Raw genomic sequence first — 6,400 nt, forward strand, 5'->3', positions numbered from 1 at the left:
GGATGATGAAAAACCACTAAACAAAATCGAAACCTCTGTATATGATAGGAACCATGTCAAGCCAGGGGCTGCTAATATCTGTAATGGGATGATGAAAAACCATTAAACAAAATCGAAACCTCTGTATATGATAGGAACCATGTCAAGCCAGGGGCTGCTAATATCGGTAGTGGGATGATGAAAAACCATTAAACAAAATCGAAACCTCTGTATATGATAGGAACCATGTCAAGCCAGGGTCTGCTGCTCTCCATTCTGGCTATAAAATAATGAATTAATTGGCTTAGCTTTTACGTTGTGTCAAATATGTTAAGTCTGTTTATTAAGCCCATTACATATAACACATACTGACAATATTTAAAGCTAATTTATTTAATCCAATTAGCATTGTTTTGTATATCTACGGTTCTCGCCTTGTTTATTTATCTCAAGAAGGAAGAGATTTTGCACCTAAATTCTCAAATAACTCCCATCGTTTGACGTAGAAAGGTTATAATGACATACACATCAGAGCCTTGTTGTCGTAATCAAAGAAGCATTACTTGAATTACTTCGTTTTTTTTTTGGATTTTTTTTGACAAATTAGTCTTGATAACTTTTGAGTACATATCTTCTGACAGATTTTTCCCGGGCAAACTAAACATGGAAGTATGGAAATATAAATTTTTATACTACCGCATTTTTCGGTGTATAAGACGCACTTTTTTACCCCAAAATTTGATGTCAAAATCTGCTTGTGTCCTATACACAGAAAGTATGAATAATATATATGTATATATACGATATACACAATCCATGTGTAAATATGTTTAAATAGACATGCATAGTTTAGTTCAATTGAATGTGATATTTATAACAATAGTAGTTTTTTTTTAAACATAACTATAATGCTCCCTAAATAATGAAAAAATAAATTACAGTGAAAGCAATGAAGATTTTGTAGGTTTTGAACCAAACTAAATAACAGTAAACCTTTTTTGATTTACGGTATTTTCTTATTTTGATGGTTTGAGCTCTTTTGTGTTTAGAACAATATATACTAATTTTTAAAGTATCAAATTGAACTTTTGTTCAATAAAAATTTTTCAAATGCGACTGTAGCTTTTGTTTTCCCCCAAAACGTTGTCTTCAAAATAAGGGTGCGTCTTATATTCCGAAAAATACGGTATTTTATCAGTTTTGTTCTGCGTAGTTTACTTTTTAAGCACTCAGGATTAGTCAAATCAAAAACTTGGAATTTACTTATCCTTTTCGAAATGGTTTTAATTCAACATGTTTTGTAAGGTCTATCTTTGTTTCATAACAATGGCGTGTTTCCACAAACGTTTGATTTCATTTAACTGCCCCCTATTTTTTATACAGTACATTACTATATCGAATATATATTATTTCCCTTTTTTTAAATATAAAATGAATTTTTGCTTTTAATTTGGGAATTTGTAATATTTCGATAAGTTATGAATTTTTATTGCGGCATGAAGAATTTGTATGTTTTTTTCTATCTCAAAAGAAGGAAAAGAAAGTGCTATCATTAATTTCTAAACGCGTTAAGGTGCCTTACGAATGAAGAATAGTGAATCACATTACAAAAAGACCGATAAAACTCCAGGTAAAATTAAATATTTTAAATAGTAAATTACTCTTTTTATATACAGTTTTGACATTTTCAATCCGAACGGCCTCTAATGTGCACTTAAGCTAAACAGACGGGTTAGAAATCCCTTACTTTAAACAAATGACTAGAGGCAAGGCAGCCAGTTAGTAACATCCGTCGCCACCACAGCTTTGCCCTGTTTTGAACCGAATAATGGGATTGACTGCCTCTCTTATGATGCACCCATAGCTGTAAGTGCGGGGCGTTTTCAGTGGCATATCGCATCGCGAATCGTGAACCTTTTCAGATTGTCAATATAAATAGAGAGAGAGAAGAAGAAAGAGATAAGTGAGTGAGTGAGAGAGAGAGAGAGAACTAACGTAGTAGCACACGTAACTTTCAAATGAAAGTGAACCAATATACATTGAAATGTATTGTCAAGCTTTATTCATGACATATGAAGTAAAAATGTAATAAGATTTTCACTAAAATAAAATTACTTTTCCAGTTGCCAAAACAAATGAAAGCCCCCTTTTGGCACATATTCAGGTAGAGAAGAATCTTAAAAAGCTGTCATTACTTGAAATTATTTGGATTGCTTGTGCGTATCTATAAATACTTCACATGACATAAAGCAGTTCATTAATAAATCTGAATTCAGCACTTGCGGCTAAAAAAAAAGGAGGCTGCATCAACATTTGAAGTAAAAACAGATACGAAAATATAGAGACCAACAGATAAATACATTAGCACATAGACAGATAGAAAGATGTTTTAATTACTTACCGGGAAGTTCTCCCTTCGAAGCTTGCACGAAAAAGAAAATCGTTAATATCTTTATATATATATATATATATATCATTCTAGCTAGGATCAGTGTAATAAGTATGAAACAGGGCTAACAGGTGTGAATAAATCAACATTAAACAAACCTTCGAAAATTTAAAGTAGCATTTATGTTCTAAAATATATACAAGACTGAAATGTTTCATCAATCCCGAAACAAACCAGAGTAGAGATATAAGGATCCTTAATTGCAAGTATTAAATCACAAGATCGATCTCTCTACGAGAGTTGTTAATAGAGAACAGATGTATGATGCAGAAGGAGTCAAAGCAAAACGTTAAAGCACGAAGTATTTATTATTTAAGGACCAGAATTTTATGGAAGATACCCATGTTTCTCTTACCACAGTCACAGGACTAAAGCTGTAGAAAGTTATCAATAACATGAGTTTAAAGCGTATGAGTAATGTAATAACTTACAACAGCAGGACTAATAAAATACACACACAAACTGAGAATGACCAGTCATAACACCAGAAAATAGCGGGAAATCATCGTCAACTGAGGTTATAATAACTTACGAACGAAAGAAAAGCGTCTTATCATGTATCAACCATGCCATTCCAGTGCTGAAGAGGCCTGTCGCCTAATACCAGAGCTCTTCGGGTTGATTGGAGTACGTCAGACACAATATTAGTTGAGGCGCTATTGGTATTATCAAAATATTTGAATAATTAAGTCACAACAAAAAGTAGAGGAAGCATTCTTACTTAAAAATAGGAGCTAAATCGCCACTAAGCGTTTGAGAGACTTTGTACAAAATACAAATGGGCGTTAAAAAAACAAAAGAAAAAATAAAGAGAAGTAGAAGGTTTATGAAAACAAGAATTTTTCAACTCCATCATCAGAAATTTCTAAAATATGACAACATTGAATTGTTACAATGCTACGAAACGTGTAGAAAACAAGAGTCGCAACATCATAAAAAAATAAATTGAGAGTCCTTGAAAACATCATAAAAAAAGGAATAGAAATACATAAAAAATGAGAGTCACAGGGCCACAAATCGTAGAAGGTTTTAAAGCAAGCAGAAACTAACATTACGTTCAGAACATGACCAATAAATATCATATGGATTTTGCTGGAGGGATGGGGGCCACGTGCCCCAATAGTTAAATAAGGGCCTAAATATCATTGCCCTCCCAACAGTTTGCTGATAATTATTTTTATTTAGTCTTTTTTCTGTGCAGTCAGTTGACTTTGGCAGCCGATATGAAAGGAGATTAAGTTCGTTCGCAAGTTCTAAACACTACACTTGTTGTATAATGTGTATACTAAACACTACACTTGTTGTATAATGTGTATACTGAACACTACACTTGTTGTATAATGTGTATACTGAACACTACACTTGTTGTATAATGTGTATACTGAACACTACACTTGTTGTATAATGTGTATACTAAACACTACACTTGTTGTATAATGTGTATACTAAACACTACACTTGTTGTATAATGTGTATACTAAACACTACACTTGTTGTATAATGTGTATACTGGTTATTATTTGAAACATTTTTATTATGTGTATGATTTACGATTTTATAGTAAACAGCAAACTACGATATTGTATTTTTGTATATACAATATACTTTTACTGTGTGAAATTGTTGAATAATATTTTAAAGCGCTTTTATGGTTTATCAGACAATTGGTATTCATTTACGACTGTCCTTCCTAGTGTTTTGCACGTTCCGACGTGCCTGGGGAGGGGGCAAAGAAGGTTGCTTCCCTCCAATTAAACTATTAAATAATTAAATATGCAATTTGTGCATTAATGTTAATCCGGCCTTACAAGAAATGTCTCACCCTGATCTTGGGAGGGGGCGCCCATTTCACCCTCCCGAATGACGCCCTTGTTCAAAATACCTCATTTACTACACGTGTCAAACACATCATTAATAGCGCAGTAAGTGTTTACAACAAGAAAAAATAACAACATAGGATTTCTTATTAATTATCACAGCACTGTGTATTGTACAAGAAGTTATGTACAGGACTCAGAACATTACATGTTACCGACGTAATCAACACATCACTGGTAGTGAGCCTTCCCCCTTAAGAACTGATGTATACAAAACGAAGCCTGATTACTTTTGTGTCAGAACTCGGGACATAATAATTGGCAGTTTTATATTGCGCTTACATTACTATCACCTCTCAACACGGAACCAGTTGCCTTGATTTTCGTTTTTCTTTGCTCTGCTATTTGAAAGAGTATCAATTATTATCGGTATTCAAAGTCAATAAATAAAATATAATATGTAGTTTATAAGAAACGTCTTTGAACTTGTTAGGAACACTTTAAGGAAGCATCTTGCTGCTTGGTTAATTTACAAATTGATGACGACAAATTACAGAGAATAAAATATTTTGACATTCAATACAGTAAAATATTGATCGGTGTAATCGGTGACAACCTGTGTATTCTGCTAAACCGAAATCCCGACTTCGGTGGCATACAGTTAAAGAACATAATGATGGACGTTTTCTACAAATTAGAAAAGTCGATGTTTGGTGAATAATAGTTCTACAACTTTATCTTAAAAACATAGACCAGTTAGTTGATGAATTCACGTGCATGTTTTCAAACACGAAGTGTCATTAGCATTAAACCTCCAAATTCCTAATATTAAAACAGTTTGGACTCGAAATAAAAGGGTAAACTTTAATGTCTAAAGCCAGTTATTTGGTAAAACCAACGGTTATTTATCTGTTTTGAAATTCTGGATATGATGCAAAGTGTGAGACAAGAATCAGCTGATTACTGACAGTGACTTCTGTAACTATCTTTCATGTATACTGTCCTCACATACTTCAACATTTTGATTAACGGAACACTATTCTAATAACACTGTGCCAGTGATTACAAGCAGGAAAGGTGACCCTGGGACAACTTTATTATAGCTTAATTACAAGCAGGAAAGGTGACCCTGTAACCAAGCTATAATAAAATTGTCTCGTAAATATTTGACCTGCTTGTAACCAAGCTATAATAAAGTTGTTTCAGAAATACTTGACCTGCTTGTAATTAAGCTATAATAAAGTTGTACCAACTAGGTCAAGTATTCCTGAAGCAACATCACTACACCTTGATTACAAGTTGGTCAACTATTCGTGTGGCAACATCACTATAACTTGATTACAAGTAGGTCAACTATTCCTGGGGCAACATCACTATACATTGATTACAAGTAGATCAAGTAATCCTTGGGACATCACTAGCTTGATTACAAGCAATCCAAGTAGCCTTGAGATATATTATTATAGACTAGCAAGGAAATTTGAAAATTCTGACAGACTTTATGTGGTGTGTCGTATTTTACCTGTTATACCGAAAATAAACTAGCTAGAAAACGAAAAAAAATGTAGTTGCTCATTGCTTATATGTAAACAAGCACAAAAAGATGTTCTTCGTTTCAAGTCTGAATTCTGCGTTTTTCTTTACACATATTTTCTATTTGAAGTAGGCATAGTATTATTCTTGCTACAGAACGCAGCTGCTAATCGAAACAAGATAGAAGCGTAGTTATTAAATGTTGATGTCTGATTTTCAGAGGTATACATTTGAATTGTAATATGTCTCTGTTGTCTGATTCTTGGGAGCCGATTCTCATAAATTATAAATTTAATTTACACATACGTATTCAATGTAGTTATTGGAACTGACTTAATTTCTGTTTGGACAATAGAAGATAGTTTTTAGCTCTTTTGTTTCAAATGAATTTAACATTTGCCACGCTTCAAAAGGTTTAGTTTTAAGAAATATTAAGAAGATGGTGACTTTCCGTATATTGAGGGAGCAGGCTTCATTTGATTGTATCGTGAAGTTTAAAACAAATTTTTGAGAAATAGGCCAGGTGGTTAGGGCGCTCAACTCGTAATCTGAGTATCGCGGGTTCGAATCCCCGTCACTCCATTGTTTAGCTTTGTGCTTAACAACAAACAAAATACACTTT

At 33.2% G+C, this 6,400-nt stretch overlaps 1 protein-coding gene across 2 annotated transcripts in view; it reads right to left on the bottom strand.

The window, feature by feature from the left end:
- Nucleotides 1–6,400, bottom strand: part of LOC106464970 (spondin-1-like) — a 51,387-nt gene that overhangs the window by 32,076 nt on the left and 12,911 nt on the right. The window lies entirely within an intron of this gene.

Source organism: Limulus polyphemus, unplaced genomic scaffold (assembly GCF_000517525.1).
Source record: "Limulus polyphemus unplaced genomic scaffold, Limulus_polyphemus-2.1.2 Scaffold1797, whole genome shotgun sequence".
In the NCBI taxonomy this organism is placed as follows: Eukaryota; Metazoa; Arthropoda; class Merostomata; order Xiphosura; family Limulidae; genus Limulus; species Limulus polyphemus.